The 19,242-nt window shown below is 43.6% G+C and overlaps 1 protein-coding gene and 1 long non-coding RNA gene across 12 annotated transcripts in view; one reads left to right on the top strand and one right to left on the bottom strand.

Moving 5' to 3' along the window:
• Positions 1-3,627: 3,627 nt before the first annotated feature.
• Positions 3,628-9,131, bottom strand: LOC120372918. The gene is made up of 3 exons (XR_005585257.1): positions 9,050-9,131; positions 7,548-7,694; positions 3,628-3,714 (listed from the first exon to the last, which is right to left on the bottom strand). It is a non-coding gene; the product is annotated as an uncharacterized LOC120372918 (long non-coding RNA).
• A 5-nt stretch (positions 9,132-9,136) lies between these two features.
• The window catches only part of NRG4 (neuregulin 4), a 63,458-nt gene continuing 53,352 nt past the window's right edge, over positions 9,137-19,242 (top strand). The window contains exons 1-3 of one of the 11 annotated variants that reach the window (XM_039490462.1): positions 9,146-9,329; positions 11,827-12,030; positions 17,038-17,132. The gene's annotated coding sequence lies outside the window, so the exon portion shown is untranslated. Of the gene's footprint in view, positions 9,330-11,826; positions 12,031-12,806; positions 14,896-14,975; positions 15,428-17,037; positions 17,138-19,242 lie in introns of those variants that run through there. The other 10 variants (XM_039490455.1, XM_039490466.1, XM_039490458.1 and 7 more) reach the window with 10 other exon arrangements.

The following is a 19,242-nucleotide window of genomic DNA, read 5'->3' as shown; positions in this document are numbered from 1 at the left end:
GAGGACCACATGATAAGTGCATATATAGCAACCAGGTGGACACTGCAGTGCCATATGCTCCCCTCCACTGCAAGGCAGGGAAGTGAGCAAAGATAAATTAAACTGGGTGGAAAAGAAAGAAAAGTGGGGGATGGCAGAGCAGGGAGGATGGTGCCTCTGCGGCATGTTGCCCCCATGCCAGGAGCCTATATAAACTCCTCTGCCCCTGCTCACTGTAACTTGGGACACAGAGATCAGGGTAGGGAGGGCAATGCCAAGGTGGCACTACAGAGTCACTTCTCTCCTCAGCATAATCCTTGCTAGGCAGGTGGATGTCTTGAAAATTAAATTAATGTTACACCTACCATGATTAACTTCCTGAAAGACCCTTTTGAGAAAGGGTGGGTATCACAAAAGCATGGATTAAAGAACCAATAGCATCATGGCTCTTGAGGTGGGGGGGAAGTGTATGGAGGAAGACAGCACTACAGAGGGACAGCTATGAGCCCTCCTGAGGCTTTGGAACTTCCTTTTCCCATGGATCATAGAGCCCTTAGAGGTCTAGAGGCCATGTCTACTCAGCAGTCTCCTCTGAATCTCTTCTTGCCAAGGGGAACTTGTGCCAGATATTCTTAAGTGAACCTTGGAGCTTCCTAAGCTCTGTTGTCCCAACTGGAAGATACCATATGGTCACATATTATAATGACTCCAAGGAGTATTTGCCTTTGAGATTTTTTTTATAACTAACACCTTTAAAAGTTAAACATTTCTATTTATGTAGTTTACTATCAGTTTCCCTGCTCAAAAATCCTATTTATTTAAAAATAATCAGTGAACAATCAATGGGATTGGGCAGAATGGGAGTGGGCAGAAAGGATAGAGAGAAAAAACTGATGAATAATAGTTACAAGTGCATATTTTAAAGGTTCTTTTATTTATGGATCGACTGTGTAAGTGAACATGAGTATCTTGAGCTGCCTCCCATTTCTATTTAAAAAAAAAAAAGCTGTTTTCCAAACCTAATTTTATCTTTCCAGATAAGAATGTGATAATTTATTAGAAGGGGCCTGTAAATTCCACTAGCCTATTAGATACTGAGAAAAGTCATGGGTTGTTTACTGACTGATGCACATCACATGCCCAGTGATCATACCTTGGCAGTTTGCTAATGTAAATTATTACAGCTAAGAGCTCATGAGCTAACTAAAAAACTTTTTAGAATTCAGTTTTTGCAGTAAGAAGGCCTAAGGCTTCATATGGAAAATGTAAATCAGTAGAGAGGTATACCTTCAGCCAGAAGGGCTGATAGTTCAGATGGTGGATTTCCCACAGAAATTATACGGTGGGCTTGGACAAATGAAAACACTGGGTGAAATCCTGACCCAAATGATGTCAGTGGGAGTTTTGCCATCAGCTTTAATGGGTATACCTATGCTGCAGTTAAACACCTGTGGCTGGCCCATGTCACCTAACTCGGGCTCGTGGGGCTCAGGCTGCAGGGCTATAAAATTGCAGTGTAGACATTCAGACTCTGGGACCCCATGAGGGGAGAGCCCTGAGAGCACAAATCAGATGGCATGGGCCATCTGCACGTGTTTAATTGCAGCATAGATATACCCATTGAAGCCAATAGCAAAACTCCCACTGACTTCAATAGGGTCAGGATTTTACCCTTTATGTTTGGGAATTCTCATCTTTAATTACAGGGAAAAGCTGGTAGTGACCCCTGCATTTAAGTTTCCTTACACTCCATTATAAAAGTTTCTTGCAACTTTTTTTTGAGAAGCTCTGACACCCCCATTGTTTACAAAAGGCCTTTGAAGTTCAATAGGGAAATAGCCCTCTGGCTATAAAAGTGCCCTTTCTTTGTCCCGTGACATTTCATGCAGATTTAGCTAAGATATATATTGTTTAAAATGGTCATCTCATATCCCCTGCTTGCCTGGCTCAGGAAAAATCTGGCAGCCTGCCAAAATAACAACTGTATATGAACATTCTAAAGTCAGGTTCATGACATTGTCAAAACATCAGTGCACACTGCATCAGGAAAGCCTAAGAGCTTCTAGGGCGGGAGAGGAGAAGGGTTAGGGTGACCAGATGTCCCGATTTTATAGGGACAGTCCCGATTTTTGGGTCTGTTTCTTATATAAGATCCTATTACCCCCCACCCCCTGTCCTGATTTTTCACATTTGCTGTCTGGTCACCCTAAGGAGGGTTGAGGGGAGAGAGCCAAGCCAGGCTCTCCCCAACCACTCCCCTGGATTAAAAATATGTCCCTAGTGGTCCACCCCCTATCTGGGTACAGCACATAGGGCAGGAGCTCCCCCAATTCCAGGAGAGGAGAGAATGAGAAAGGTGGGTTGGGAGGATCCTCCTTCTCACCTTCAGACCCAGCACTTGCCCCCCATAGCCTATCCTTCAACTCTGAGACAACCACCTTCTCCTTCTGTAATTAGTCTGTAGCTCAAGTGACAGGTAAGTGTTGTAGGTTTAAGGTTAAAATCCTGCTGCTAATATTTCATTGGGAGAATTGTTAGAGTTGCACATAGTAGAATGTTTTCTCTTTTCTGTTAGTTGTTGCTTGGAATTTCTGAGGTTTTTCTATGTTACAAGACTGTTATTTTGACTGAAAAGTCAAGTTCTTGAAAGTTAGGAAATTCCAGATTAAAGGTTGCCCGTGCATCTTTAAATCTGCATTATGATACAGTATTTAATTACTATTACAATTTTTTCCACAGGACACCCCCCACACACACACACCTCATTCTGTGTAAAGGGTGTACACACAAGGGGGTGAATTAAATTTGCACAGACAATCTTAATCTGGCATTTCCTAACTTTTGAATGCTTGACTTCACAACCTAAAGTTCCCATAACATAATTTTTTAATGTAATTATATTTGTATATAGTGCCATAGATGTACATGGTACTTTATAAAGCAAGGGAAAACATGTTACTGGCCCTGAAAAGCTCACAATCTAAATGATCATAGTATAAGGGAAAAGATAAAATGGAAGTGGGACAGAGGGAGAAATTTTTACAGTGGAAACATTACAGTTTTGAATAAACCAAGGGATAAGCAGATGTTCCATAAAGAATTCTTTAGCAATTGAATCACCTCCATATGCTTCTCAAGTACACATAACAGATTCTGCCTCTGCTTAAATTCATGCACCACCAATGATTTTGCTGGGATTACACGGGTGTAATTGAGGGCTGATTTGGACCCTATAACTAAATTAAGTATTAAACTCTATTACATCATTCTCATCAAGCCACTCCAAGCACAGCATATAGCTTGAGTAACTGGGTCTTCAAGGACAGAGACTGTGAAGGAATCTGCCCATTACCTCTTGTGCAACTTCAGGGCCTGCTGCACCCTGTAACCACCTTGCTCATTGATTCCCCCAAGGGCAAGGGCCTGTGCAGCCAAAGGGTGGCACAGGGCAAGTTTAGCCCCACAATAACAACAAGCAAGAATTTTTATTTTATTTTTAAAAATATAAAGCTGGAATTTCACAAAATACATTAAAGTGGAGCTAAACTGATAAGCAACTCTAAAAGTATTGGTGAAGTTTTGTATTTATTCTGGGTTGGCGATAGTCATATCAATTTTACAAGTCAAAAGAACAAGCTTTCTGTATTGCTCCACTGCAGACTCGGGGCCTGCTCCTGCACCCATTGAAGCTAATGGGAGTTTTGCCTTTGGTTTCCATGGGAGCAGGCACTCAATCTAGGATTCAAAATAAATAAATAAATCTAATATTTTCTTCCTCTTATATAACCACTAGCAATCAAGATTCTGCAAATAGAACTTAGTTGACACTTTTGATGATAACACATGCGGCAGAAGAAACCCCAGCTCACTTTCCCATGGCTATAGTAGCTCTGCAGCATTAACAAAGATGAAACTTTTTGTCTGTAAAGTAACCGAGTCCTCCAGGAAGCAGATGGGCCGAGTAAGGTGGCATCCTTACATTGAGCTCCATTCACTACCCCTTTAAAGAGGTAAGAGTACACTGTACTCCTGTACAGTGTTTACACTATGTAGCACAATTAGAATAACTGCTTGTTCTGCATTCAGGTAGGGCAGGAAATTTAAACACATGCAGATGCTGGAACATGTAGACTTTTGCCTTCTGGTAAAGAGGTTGGACTTCTGTTGGTACGGCAGTCTAACTTTTCCCGCTTTTGCTTTGGATATACTAAAACACAAAAGCCCTTAACCATCCCAGAAATTTGCTACCTCCACCCCCTTTAATAAAAGAAGTCCATACAAAGGGAAACTCAGAGCTCCTTCACCATACATTAGCACAGAGACAATCAGAGAGGAAACAAGTATCCAGCACCCAGCCAACCAGGGATGCATGAAAACTGCCATTAGCCATCGCAGCAGAAATAGCCATGTGGCACAACGAGAATGGTGGTGGTGAGTACTGAACTGCATAAATCCCCATAGCTTTCTAGTTGTGCCCCTCTAAAACAGCTATATCATCGCCCACACACTCATACATTGGGACAGACATGGTGCCTATGGAAACAGTTAACTCTACACCCTATGTTGCATCCAGAATATCTGTCACAAATCACAGGCAATGTTGTCTCTCTAATATCCTGAGACCAATACAGCTACAAGGTGGGTGAAGTAAAGAGAGTCAAGCTTTCAAGCTTATACAGTGCTCTTCTTCAGGTCTGGAAAATTTACTCAGAGTGTCACAGCCGGATTTATGGCTTATTACAACAATCTATAACCCTCTTAACCGCCCCTTTTGTCCCCCAGTTTTATTTTTTGCCCCTATGACTGGAGAGATGTTAATTGGCCACTGCACCTTGAATGGTCCCTTTAAATATGTGTTAACTACTTATGTTAAACAATCTGTTCCACCTTGTATTTAACTGTGACCCTCTGAGTTCATTGCCCAGATCTGAAGAAGAGCTCTGTGTAAGCTGGAAAGCTTGTCTCTCTCACTACCCAAAGTTGGTCCAATAAAAGATATTACCTCACCCAGTCACAGACATTTCAACTGAGCTCTAGGTTATTCATTGCACACACACACTACAAGCATGGCCCCATGCATGCTAGATCAAGGTAGATCCTGGCTTAGCAGACCTTTGTCATGCCCTTACTAACACCCCCTGTCTGCATACAGCCCTGTTATATTTTAGTTCTAAGACTGAAATAATTGCTCACTCTTGATACACATTTCTTTTGCGTAGAATTTGGAGTAGTTGCCCATCAGGCTAGCCGTAAACTTTCTTGTCTGACCGAGACTTTCTCATCCTTTGACAGAGAAACATACCACACTGTGTACAGGGTCTGCATAGTTAATTCTGCAACTCAGTGAGAAAAATGAACATGAAGTTACTACAATTTGTTCAGAAACATGCCGGAGTCAGTGAGCATATGCACTGCCTCAGGCACGCAGGCACTTTACTCACTGAATTGGACCTGCAGTCATTTTTCTGACCATCAGCCCACTGTAATGCTGCCCAGGACACAGTGTGTTCAAAGCAGCATGCACTCGTTTCCTGTTCTGAACCTTTCATAAGAGAGGGAGAAGCATTCCTTTCCTTTTCTGCACAAAGTACACTGTCTCGCAACAGTTCACAAGCTCAAGGTAACAATTATTTAATGCCAACATCTCATCTCTCAACAGAAGACTCTATATGTCAATACCGAACAGCTGTTGTCTAATTTGTGTGGAATATCTCTAGTGTGCTCATACTACATTAATGAACTTTTTACAAGTATTCTGACATACTGTAAATTCCTGCAGATCAGGTATCTGCACAAGAACTAGAAGAACCATACAGTACCAGTATAATCTCAGTTCAACCCTTTACAGATAATACAATTTTTACAATATATTAAGCAAAAATCATAAACAAAATCTTGCCATATTTGTAAATATCAATTAATGGTCACAACAAACAAAATAATAAAACAACACTGGTTTTCACTTAAATGGATACAAGCACGAGCATCTTCAGATTAAAACCACCACAGAATGCTTAGCTGGCATTATATGGCAATGCACCTCACAATATATTACACACACTGGATTCAATATAGAAAATGTGTTTGTGTGTGTGTGTGTGTGGGTACATTTGTATTATATATTATACACACTTGTGTTATACCTATTACATATTAAATCTTTTGTACCTAAAAGCAAATGTGGCTCAAGGGGTGTGCACTCAGTCTGGTGTTCAGCCAAGTGATTGTCTGTTGTCAAATATGCATGTACAGTATACAGAAATTTACATCAAACCACATTTACCAGCCCCTTTATATATGGACAATAGGACAACAAACTGAAATACTGATTCATGTTAACTTAGGAACCTCACTAAATTAAGTTAATGTGACATGCTATGACATCTTATGTTTGCACATGGATCTCCAACGTTTACTGATTTCATCCCTATACATGTGTGTAATGAAAAAAAAAAGATTGTTAATTCTGTGCTACATAACTATGCAGCAGATTACAGAGGGAAAACGAAACATTTTCCTGATTAAAAAAAAAAGAGTCCTTATGGATTTGGCCTTCAAAAACTATTGCTGGTCTTCTTGCTGTGATGTGATACCATGCTAATGTAGGTCAAAACCTTGTTGACAAGAGTCACAGTATAATTTTATGGATTTACAGCATTTAGAATGAAGGCATGATTCAAGAAGCATTATCCTGAAGAAATCACACAAAAGATGGATTTGGGGTGGCGGAGGGGAGAGAGAAATGCATTAATGCCCCCAGGCTCCTGGGATTCTTTATACTTATATCTGGGGATGAATATGGTATAAGGTGATTCCCAAGGCCTCTTTCCAGGATCAAGTATGTAATTCTTAATCATGTACCTGCTAAAGTGTTGCTAATTACCTGTATCCTTGTGAAAGACTCAGTAATGTAGACCAGGACTAGCAAGGTACAACTAAGCAATGATGGAAAACAATTTTTCTGGTTTTACAGCTACTGACAAATCACAGAATTGGAAAACTCATCAGCAACTAAGAACTGGATCAAATCCTAGGCAACCCTCCACATACTTCATACAACTCCACACCAGCCAGAGCTTATATCTTTTTTGTTTAGCTTTTCTTTCTTAAACACAAGAAGTTCAGTATCTTCTTTTTCATTAAGTACAAATATTTCGGAGTCCATTTTCCCTCATCTATTTATATTTATTAATAAACTAATGATGCACTTAATAGAAATAACGAGCAGAGAAAGGCATCTAAGACACGACCTGCACCAGGGGCAATTACAAAAAGGGTAGTGCCCACACAATATACTACTTATATACACCCTCTATAGGGAATCACGAGTATGCCTGTTGTATTGAGGGCAGTGCACTGCCATATATACTAGTACAGGAATCCACAGTCCACCTGTTATTTGCATGGTGAGTGCTATGCTGCCATGTCTTACCTCCAGAACCAAGTGCACATTTATTACACTGAAAGGAGAGGATGGACTGACACGTAACCTGCTTTAGGAACTCCTCAGCATACCAGTTTTGTATATTTATCCTCGGGACAGGAAAGACAGACAGATCACAATGCACCTTTCTATAGGAACTCCACAGAAATCCCAATATGTAGGGAGGGCAGTGCCATGCACCATGCCATTGGGTGCCCACAGCCTGTTCCATCGGGATGGATGGTGTTTGAAGGATGACCTGCCCTGCTCCAGCACATAGCAACTTTATACCCTGTAAAATGAAGGGGGTTGGGAAAAAGAAACATTCTGTGCTAAAGCCTGCTTTATGGGCGGGGGGGGGGGGGGAGGAGGGTGGAATTCCCTGCCATAGAAGATCATATAGGATCATAAGACCATACCCTGCCATGAGGATCCCACAGACCATTACATGTGAAATGCCCTGCTCCCTGCCATAAGAACTTCATAGCCCTAGTCTATGGGGGATGCCCTGCTCCCAGCCACACAGCCCTTTTATACGGGGGAATGACCTGGTCCCTGCCACAGGGACCCGCACAGCCCTGTTATATGGGGGATGCTCTGCTCCCAGCCATATGGACCCACACAGCTCTGTTATATGGGGGATGCCCAACTCCCAGCCATACAAACCTACTATACAGACCCGTTATATGGGGGATACCCTGCTCCCTTCGATACAGACCAACACAGCCCTATTATATGGGGGATGCCCTACTCCCTGCCATACAGACCTGCACAGTCCCATTATGGGGGATGCCCTGTTCCCTTCCATACAAACCCACACAGCCCCGTTAAATGGGGGATGCCCTGCTTTCTCCACAGAGACCCAAACAGACCCATTATATGGGGGATGCCCTGCTCCCTGCCATAGGGACTTCACAGTCCTGGTCTATGGGGCAGCTCCCAGCCATACTGCCCCAATCAGCCCTGTTATATGGAGGATACCCTGCTCCCTGTCATACAGACCTGCTATACAGTCCTATTATACGGGGGGATGCCCTGCTCCCTTCGATACAGACCCACACAGCCCCATTATATGGGGGATGCCCTGCTCTCTCCACAGGGACCCGAACAGCCCCATTTTATAGAGGTTGCCCTGCTACCTGTCAGAGGGACCCATTACGCCCTGCTCCCTGCCACACAGCCCCGGACAGCCCCGTTATATGGGGGATGCCCTACTCCCTGCCATACAGACCCGCACAATCCCTTTATGTGAGGGGCTACCTGTCACAGGGACCTGCACAGTCCTGTTATATGGCGGATGCCCTGCTCTCCCCACAGGGACCCACACAGTCCCTTTAAATGGGGGATGCCTTGCTCCCTGCCATACAAACCCACACAGTCCCGTTACATGGGGGATGCCCTGCTCTGTCCAAAGGGACCCGCACAGTCCCGTTATATGGGGGATGCCCTGCTCTCTGCCATACTGACCCACGCAGACCGCTATGTGGGGGATGCCCTGCTCTGGCAGAGGCCGGAGGTGGTTTGCAGGGCTATGTGGTATATTATGAAGGGGGGTCCCCAGCGCCTCCCACTGCGGGTGGGACTGGGCACGTGTGCAAACCCTGCCCTGCGGGAGTGCTGGGGGGGGCGGGGCCGGGAGACACATACCTGATGCCCGGAATCCTGACATCCCGCTCCGCTCTGCAGCAGCAGCAGCTCCCGGGATCAAGCTGGCGCGCGCTCTCCAGAGATCGGGGTTCCAATGCGCGCGCACTCTAGCTCGCTGTGGCGCGTGCACGTGCCCTGTCCTACTCCTCGCTCGCTCTCTGGCGCGCTCCCTTTCTTCTGGGTCGCCTAGGAAACAACCGGCTGTGGCAGCTCAGTTCGGCTCGGGGCACACGCTCAGCGTCACGTGGGGCATGCAGGCCCAATGGAGACGACGGACTGCGTAAGGCTCGTAGTACTACGGTAGGGGGGAAGGCAGGGAGGAAGGCAGGAGCCCCTGTCTCAGGAGGGGGGACCCTTGAGGAAAGGCCTCACCACCCAAGGATGGGGCAAGGGAGGGGCGCCTGAGGAGAGCGGGCTCCTGACGTATGACTCCACCCTCTCGTGAGGGCTAGGAGTGGCTCCTGAGAGACGCTCTCTCCGCCTTAGGGGGGAGGGGAGGAGCTACTGCGGAGAGGAACCCCCCCCCACCTAGATTGGGGGAGAGGAGGAACTGTTGAGGAGAGACCCCCACTCCCCGCCTAGATTGGGGGAGGGGAGGGACTGTTGAGGAGAGACCCCCCCACCGCCCTAGATTGGGGGGGGGGAAGGGAGGAGCTATTAAAACCTCCTCCTCCTGCATTGGGGAGGGGAGGGAAGAGCTGTTGAAGAGAGACCCCCCTCTTGCCCTACATTGTGGGAGAGGAGGAGCTATTGAGGTGGGAACCCCAACCTAGAGTGGGGGAGGGGAGTCACTCATAAGGAGCATCCTATCCCTAAAATGGGGCCCTGCACTGGGGTGTTGCTCTGGGGTAGGGGCAGGAAGGACAGGTGTGTACTAACCTGGCAACTAGGGTGACCAGATGTCCCAATTTTATAGGGACAGTCTGGATTTTTGGGTCTTTTTCTTATATAGGCTCCTATTACCCCCCACCTCCTGTCCCAATTTTTCACATTTGCTGTCTGGTCACCCTACTGGTAACTGAGCCTGGGATTTGTTGCTCCCAAGGAGGTTGGCTGTTAGTGCACAGTAAGGTGCAAAGTTGCCTTATTTGGTCCTCCCCACATGAGGAGGAGGCACCTCTGTGGCTTCCTGGTGCTATTTGCTACCACATCTTTAATATGCAGGGGGAGATGTGAGACATTACCATCCTGAATTTGCTCCAAGCAGCACCACAACAAAATACCAAAGTCCACACCCCGTCATGGTCTTTCTCACGTCCTGTATTTCAAGAATAGGGATGCGAGGTTGTACTCAAGGGAAAAATCAGGACCATTTGGCAAATTCTGGAATTACAGGAAACCTGCGTCAAAATTGCCAGGGATAAAGAGCTCATTGTATTCCAATTTAATCCAAAATCCATCATGGTCAGAATGGCATGTTGCCACTAAAACCTCTTGTCCCCTGGGGCTGTGATGCTTGGATTAATCATCTTCTTCTGGGGGGTCATCTTTTCTGTGCAGTTGGACCAAGATGGAGCATAGCATATTGGTATTTGTCTTTTCAGCAGGCTATGTTATTCAAGTCAGTATAGTGTTTTGGACCTTGGGAGCCATCATCTCTGCAGACTGAGCTAGTTGATTATGAAGACAAATGTTTGCATGCTGGGCCCCATAATTTTCACAGGCTACATTTCTAGAATAAAAATGGATGCTAGAATCATTGCATGTTAGGACTTGTCATATATAGGAATTGTACCTTTATACTAAATATGAAGATTGCAACAATCTACACTGTCAATGCAAATTAAATGTTGTCCTGGGGCTCCTGGCATGTTGCTAATGTAGTCCTCAATTGAGCAATGTTTGGGCCCTGCTAGTGTAGTGCCAAGACTTCCCTAATTTTGCTTTTAGGATAAAGGTTTCTCCCCCCGCCCCTTACTAAAGTTCTGCTTGCTTATATGTACACCAGGACAATTACATAATCACTAAGAGAATGAGCAGCTGCAAGATTACATGAGGCAGACTAGAGATTACATTGATTCAGCAGATTGTCCTATCTGAGAGAGATTACACCAGTAGAGTAAATAATACCCATTTATTGGAGTAAGTGCCAGTCAAGTAGAACAAATTAATCGAAAATTAAATGCAAAAAATAAACATCAAAATAAGGTTAAGAGCCTGTTTTAAACTGACAAAATTCAGGGAATCCAGTTTTTAGCACTACACTAGCAGGGCCCAAATAGCCTAGCTATTACAGAGGTTTCTAGACAATTAGATTGTGTTTGGATTGTGCTTAGTTTATAAAGACTAGTTACTTGAAGCACCCAGTGACCACATTTTAAAATTAAAGTTTTACAACATTTTTCAGTATCTCAAAAGTGATATGGACCTATTATTTTATCAAATAACCACTGGCCAAATTGGTTATTAATATACCAATTTCTAATAAGAATGGTCTTGAGATGTGATGTTTGGATCTGGACCTCAACTTTACTAAAAAATTGAAGGAGAGGTAGAACTGGGATTCTGGTAGGGGAATATCTATAACTCAGAGTTATGAATATAAAAATTAATCCCACATTGGGAACCTTAAAATTTTATTACACTTAAACTGATTTTTAAAAATACACATTTAAACAAAAGTGTTTGGGGATGAGGCTCTATGAGAGTGAGATCTGGGATTATCGTAGAGAAGAAATTAAATGTATGAGCACATAGTGTGACTTGTTTGGGGTTGGGGTGTGTATTTATACTAGTTTCTATCTAAAACTGATTAACTAATAATTCCCCTTGCATAGGCCCACGATCTGATTGTGGAGCGCTACCTGAAATACCAGAAATTACATACCCCTGTATATACCTGACAGATTTGCAGCATCCTCACCTCACAAGTGAAGCTGCGCTAAGTACCAGAATCTTCAGACAGATAAATCAGGAAAAGTTTAATACCTATTAGACTTGTGCTTGAAGCTTCATTACCCACCAGCTGCTTATATATCCATGTATGAAATTGGTCTATGTGGGGCAAACTTTATGAGCACAATATAGTCCATGTACTTAGAGGAGTAAACAATGTTTGTACATGGGCCTCTTCACGATACAGTTAAATAGGAAATCCCTGCCTACTGTACATGTGATTTTACACATCTGCCAGCTAACTCAAAGATTAAAATACAAAATCAAGTATTTAAATAATGGGACAAATTCTGTTCTCATTTACACTTGTGCAACCCCTCTGAGCTCAGAGGGGTTGCACAAGTGTAATTTAGGGCAGAATTTAGTCCTGTATGTGTGCATTTGATACTCGGAGGGAACACAAGTTCATTACTTACGTATTGTAATTTTTCACTGGTGGCAGATAGAATGCATAATTTTCCTAGGCAGTCCTCTTGTATTTTGGGGGGTTTTAATTTATGGTAGATGTGCAAAGTATAGGAAGGGTGCCTATAAATATTTTTTTATAAATTTGAAGGAAATTTTAATAAAATGGAGTAATCTCAGTATAAGTTAATGCAAAGTATTAATATGTTAGACATTCTTCTTTTTGTTTAATTTTTTTAAGATATGGTGTGAGAAACAGAAGTGGAAATTACACATGCATAATATGATTGAAGACTTTACCATGCCTATCATTTAATGAAAGGCATGGCAAATTAAAAAAACAACAACAAAACTTAGAACTTTGGCTGTGGTGGGTCACAATTGAGAAGCTTGCTTGTGATATGTCTCATTTAATTGGAAGGCATGTCACAAAATACTACAGTCTTGCAAATATCCATTAGTCAGATAAATACACGGTTCAGCCCTGTTTACTTGCATTATTTAAAGGACATCCAAAACATTTAGGGTTTTAGATAAATGAAGAGTGTTCCATTATGTTGGGTTATGTTACAGCTTGTCCTTTGGTTAGATAGGGTATACCTATACAAGGTGCACTGTGCTGAGCTATATGTAATTAGCCATTACATAGGATTAACTAAGATGAAAAAAAGAGGGACAAATATCTGACACTGTACAACTGGGGATTCTGAATATATGAATGAACAGTTGGATGAAAACTCTTAATAAAATTTTAGGAGTGGGAGATTTCCCTTAAATTGGCTATAACATCACAAATTTGATCTGTGACCGCCATGTCATGATAAATGTTATTAGTATAGTCTTTAATTAAACGGATGATGATGATAATAAATAGTAATACTATCATTTCTGTAGAGCCTAAAGATCTGTGTAAGCAGGTCAGGTTCATAGCCTATTTTGAATGACATGTACACACTATATATATAGTCCAAATTTACTATTTTTCTGGGGTTTGACTGTATTGGCAACTTATATGACAAGTATAATTACATAACAGAAATCTCTGGCTAAGTTTTCTCCCCAAGCTTTGCTGTCCCTTGGGTTTCCTTGCAGGATTTCCTGTGCTCCAGACCCTTCTCTATATTCCAGAAAAAACACCTCATATCTTAGTGGCAGCTAACCAAATCCAAATGCCAGAGTGATACAGCAATAATTAATCTGCATTTTTATGCAGGCTTTTAGCACTGGAGCTTACTGTTGCTTAACTGATAAACGCTGCATGCCAGTGCAGGGTCTAAAAAACTGTCATTATGTTACGGTCTGAATGGCCCCCTACCACCCAGTCTCTAATGCATCAGAGAACAGGAAATATGACAAACTTTACAAGCCAGAATCCCACCCAGGTTCTTTCGTTATGTTGACAGTATCAAAGAAAATGGATTTTGGAAGAGGGCATTCTCTTTTCTGGTCCTTATTTTAATAACTACTAATTACAAGCAGTTATGGTTTGTTATACCCGTTGAACGACAATATCCCCATTTCTGGAAAATATCCCTGAGAGTAAGGCCTTGTCTATACTATTACAGTAAGTCGACCTAAGTTACACTACTCCAGACGTGAATAATGTAACTGGAGTTGCCATAGCTTAGGTAAACTTACTGTGGTGTCTACACCATGTTGCTTTGATTGGAGACGCTTTCCTTTTGACTTCCCTTACTCTTCTCGGAGTGGTGGATTACTGGAGTCAACCGGAGAGCGCTCTCCCATCGTTTTTGCGTGTCTTCACTAGACCCACTAAATAGACATCCGCTGCATTGATTGCAGCAGCACTGAGCTACTGGTAAGTGTAGACAAGCCCTAAGTAGTAAGACGTTCTTGAGATTTAAGAAGATTAGTAGTTTGGAAGATACCTTTTGTGAGCCTTTCATGACATTTTAGGCTTGATGACTTGGTCCTTGGTAAGGACCATCATTGTTTGCTGGTGCTCTTGGCTATAATATTCAGTTACCAGATTAACAGCTATGACACTGATATTGAGTCAGTCTTTGTATAAGTAGCTCTCTTGCTGATATTCAAGGCCAGTCCTTCCACTGTTTCTTCAAGGAGTTTCCACGTCAATTACCATGGACATCATTCTAGGATTGCCAGAGATCTCTTTTATCCATTATGAATCCATTGGATTTTACTCTAGATACTGTGAAACCACAGTTTTGCTGAAGGACATAGAACCAATTTTAATTTCAGCTCCTAATTGTGTAAATATTTACAGGCATGGCAGGATGTAGTTTTGTTCAGAGTTTATCAAATGGGACTGTGCCCTTCAATTTCAGATCATGCCAAAACTTTCCATCCCTCTTCAGAAATCCTATTCATTGTACACTGCTATTGGATGAGGCCCAATATCTTCTGGAAATGGAGACCAAAGCATAGGTGCTGGTGCCATGGCCTTATTGCAACTCTAAAAAGTACAATCCTTATTCTAAATTCTCAAGATTGATTTGGGCCCTCAACCTTCAAGATGCATAATTCCTCATCTTAATAAGGCAGAAGCAAAGAAAGTAACTCAGGTTAAATGTTTTCTACTTAATACTATAAGGTTCAGAGAGGGAATTTTATATTTGTTCTCATAACTTGTAAAGTATTGATTAGATGCCCCTTTTTATTTTTGTATAATGTAAATAAATAACAGAGTATTAAATAAAATGTGTGGAAGTCAGTCTTAGTGACATTCAGGTTCCCATATTTCTAAAGGCTTCCTAGAATTTGGGGAAGGTATTAGCTTGTCTCTCACAACAAAAGTATCTAGATTCCTAGCAAGGGATTTAGATTCATTTTTTTAGATTCATTGATTCCAATCTCAAAGACTAGATTTCAAGGCAGTTGCCCTGTGAGGTACTACCCAGAAAATCTGTATTACAAGTAAACATGTTGGGGTTGAAGGCCATCTAACTTGCCTTTTGTGCTTTTCTTTTTCTAATTAGAAGGAAGGCAGTGAGAGTTCTTACAAACAACATTCTGTGGCAATGGTATATTTGAACAGACGGCGATCCCAGTCCCCTGTGGTGTGACAACAAGTCATGCATCACTTTTGTGTAATTGGTACATTCATAACAGGGCAATATCTTCAACTTGCATTTTGGCATGAGAGAACATGCTAGCAGTTAAGGATTACAAGATTATATCAACACTCAAAGGATTCTATAGCTAATTCCCTTTTTTGTTTCTAAACCAGAGGAGGTCATCCATATGTAGTTCTCTTTGCAATGAGTGAGAATACAAAATGTGCAATATTTTACTCCATGGCATCCATAGTCCCAATTTAGTGTCAAATAAGTTTGTTACACTGGGGAAGAAAATGCACGTTCTTCACCTTTTCCTCTCTTAGCAAAATTCCAAAAAGATTGAGCAAGAAAGGGCCAGAGAGATTCTGGTTGCCCCATCTGGGGTTTACCATATGTGATTCCCAGTTCTGTTAGCACAGTCCAAGGACAACAAGCCCTTTGTTCTCTTCCTGAGCCCAGGCCTCTTGCCTCAGCAGGAAGATCAAATTCTTCACTCAAACTGGAAATGTTCTTCATCTGTTGGCCTGATTACTTGATTGTAATCCTCTGGGAAAGTCAGAGCTATGAATGTGGAATCACACAAATCTTCTGCTAGATGGCCGCATATCCATTAGTGGAAATAGTTTAAGGATTTGGAGAGAGTAAAGATACCACTCCAGTCTCTTTCCCTTTTACCAGTCATTTAGGATTTTCTTTGTCCTACATGGATACAGGATTTTATTGGGATAAAACCAAAAGGTATTTGTGCCATATTTACATGCATCTGTGCAAGGGAACCAAGTCTTTTGTCATCTTTAGAAAACAATATATTAAAGGCTTTATGAACATCTCCATTCACAAGTTTAACCTATGAATCCATGGAATTGAAATCTTGGTTTTGCCAAGCATATGGAGGCTACTTTTGAGCTTCTTGGTATTTGCTCGTACTTGCATATGTGTTGTGGCTACTGCATCTTTTGAGAGAGTTTCAGAACTGCACACTTTGATGGCAGGTCCTCTTGATAACACATTTTTCATAAAAATGAAATAGTCTTAACATCCCATCCCTAGTTCTCGACTGTTGGGGTCTTGAATTTTCATTTAAATCACACAGCTTCTTTGCTAATATTTTCTGGAAGCCTTCTGATATTCTGGGCTGAGCTCAGTTGTGCACCTGGGATGTTAAGATGGTTATAGGTTATTACCTTGACATGACAAAACCTTTAAGTAGTCCTTAAGATTGTTTCTGGCTTTTGGTAAAAAATAAGGGCCAATCCATATCAGTCAAGAGGTGATCTAAATGGATCAAAATGCTGTGTTGAGATATGCTTTGTGTTTGTTGAAGCTACTGTACAAAAAGCAGAACTGAAATCCCTTTCTGCTGCAAAAACTACAGCATCTGTTCATTATGTGACAATTGTTGAAATATGCAGAACTGCTATCTGGAATTTGATTTCTTTATAAAGCATCATTGTCTTGATAATACCTCCAGGTCATATTGGTAGCTTCACCTGGAAAAGTATTGTTTGTCACTTTTTAATTAGTTATACTCCTGAGCCCACCTTCTGAGTATTGCCACTGCTAGCAGGTCTCACAGTGTAGAGACTTCCCCCCACTGCCCCAAGCATACGGACTCTGCAGATCCTGATTGAGCCTCCTCTATTTCAGAGATTTGAAAGATGTGCTCTGAGTTAGAAGAACTGAGGGAGCCACCAACGTGTTGTGACCATGAAAGAGGCTCATGCAATCCTAGAATGCATCCAGTAAGGTATTTCCAGTAGAGATAGGGATGCGTTATTACCATTGACAAAGCACTGGTGAGAATTCATCTGGAATATTGTGTGCAATTCTGGTCTCCCATGTTTAAGAAAGATTAATTCAAACTGGAACAAGCACAGAGAAGGGCTACTTGGATGATCAGAGAAACAGAAAACCTTCCTTACAAGAGGAGACTTAAGGAGCTTGGCTTCTTTAGCCTAACAAAACAAAGCATATGGGGAGATATGACTGTTCTCTATCAATACGTCAGAAGGATAAACACCAAGGGAGGGAGAGAAGTTATTTAAGTTAGGCGTCAATGTTGGCATAAAAACAAATGGATATAAACTGGACATTGATAAATTTATGCTTGAAATTAGATGAAGGTTTCTAACCATCAGAGGAGTAAAGTTCTGTAACAGCCTTCCAAGGGGAGTGTGTGTATGTGTGGGGGGGAGCCAAAATACTTAATATGGTTTAAGACTGAGCTTGATGAGTTTACAAAATGGATGGTATGATGAGATTGCCTACAATGGCATATGGCCCATCTGCGGGGGGAGGGATAGTTCAGTGATTTGAGCATTGGCTTACTAAACCGTGGGTTGTGAGCTCAATCCTTGAGGGGGCCTGTAATCGATTGCACTGGAGCTCGACCCTCCTGCGGGCAGGAGGGGAGCCACACCGACTCACTACGTCCTCTGTTACAAGGGGCTGAGCAACAGCAAACAGTACCTAGGGAGCTCAGGCCCTTTGGTGCAGGGGCTGAGCAGCAATCAGTTTGAGTATAGGCCCAGGCCCTGGATCAGGGCGGGGCGACAAACAATCAGGGCTCAGGCCCTCTGGTGCAGGGGCTGAGCAGCAACAAACAGTTGGTATATAGGCCCAGGTCCTTACACCTGAGCATTAGGTGAGGGGGAAAAACTGCCACCCGTGAGTGGGGTGGCAGGGGGGACGCAGGCCCACCCACTCCACTGCATCCCAGCCCGGGGCCCTAGCAGCGGCTATCGCTGCTGCAGGTCAGTGGGGTCCTGACCGCAACACACTGACATCGGCATGTCTGTGTCTGCAGCCTGACTGGGGTTGGCTACCCCCGGGCTACTTCCAGCTTCCCCCTCAGGGCCTGCCTCGTCCGTGGCACTGGTTCCAGGCCAGTCAACGAGCATGGGCTCCTCTTGACCAGGGCTTGGTGGCAGGTCCGGCAGCTCCTCGGGGAAGTCCGGCCAGGCCTGCTCAGGCGGCTCCTCCGGGTAACAGCAGGGACGGGGAGGCTCCGACGGCTCCTCCTTGTAGCGGGTGCAGGGGAGTTCCAGCGGCTCCTCCCAGTACCGGCCACGGGGGAGCTCCGGTGGCTCCTCCTCGTAGCGGGCGCGAGGAAGCTCCGGCCAGTCAGGACAGCTGCCTTGGGTCCTGGAGGTTTCCCAGTCACGAGCTCCCGGTGGCACGTCTGCTCCCTGCGGTGGCTGGGCTCTGACTGAGCTCTGGCGGCCGGCTTTTCTACTTCCTGTCCCGCCCCTTGACTTCCGGGGGCGGGGACAGGTGGTGGTGGCTCCGCCCACTTGGGTGTCTGTAAGGGCGCTCCCTCTGCTGGGCAGGAGAGGAGCCACACCGACTCACTACAGGGCCATTTAGGGATCAGGGGCAAAAAAAAAAATTGTCAGGGAGAGTACTTGGTCCTGCTAGTGAAGACAGGGGACTGGACTCAATGACCTTTCAAGGTCCCAACAGAGAATTCTTTCCTAGGTATCTGGCTGGTGGGTCTCATGCTCAGGCAGTAGCTGGTTGCTATATTTGGTGTCAGGAGGGAATTTCCCCCCAGATCAGATGGGCAGAGAGGTGCGGGGGGGCATGTTTCACCTTCCTCTGCACCATAGGGCACAGCTCACTGGCTGGTTTGAACTACAGTAAATGGTGGATTCTATGTTACTGGAAGTAACTCAGCTGGAGGTTATGGGCCTATTACAGGAGTAGGTGGGTGAGGTTCCGTAGCCTGCAATGTGCAGGAGGTCAGACTAGATTATCATGATGGTCCCATCTGACCTTCGTGTCTGAGAGACTCATCTGATCACTTTTTGCCTTTTCTTCCCAGTATAAAGGCAACCAGGGGGACCTGATCAA

This window comes from Mauremys reevesii, linkage group 10, assembly GCF_016161935.1.
Source record: "Mauremys reevesii isolate NIE-2019 linkage group 10, ASM1616193v1, whole genome shotgun sequence".
NCBI lineage: Eukaryota > Metazoa > Chordata > Testudines > Geoemydidae > Mauremys > Mauremys reevesii.
This window is presented reverse-complemented; position numbering and strand designations above follow the sequence as displayed.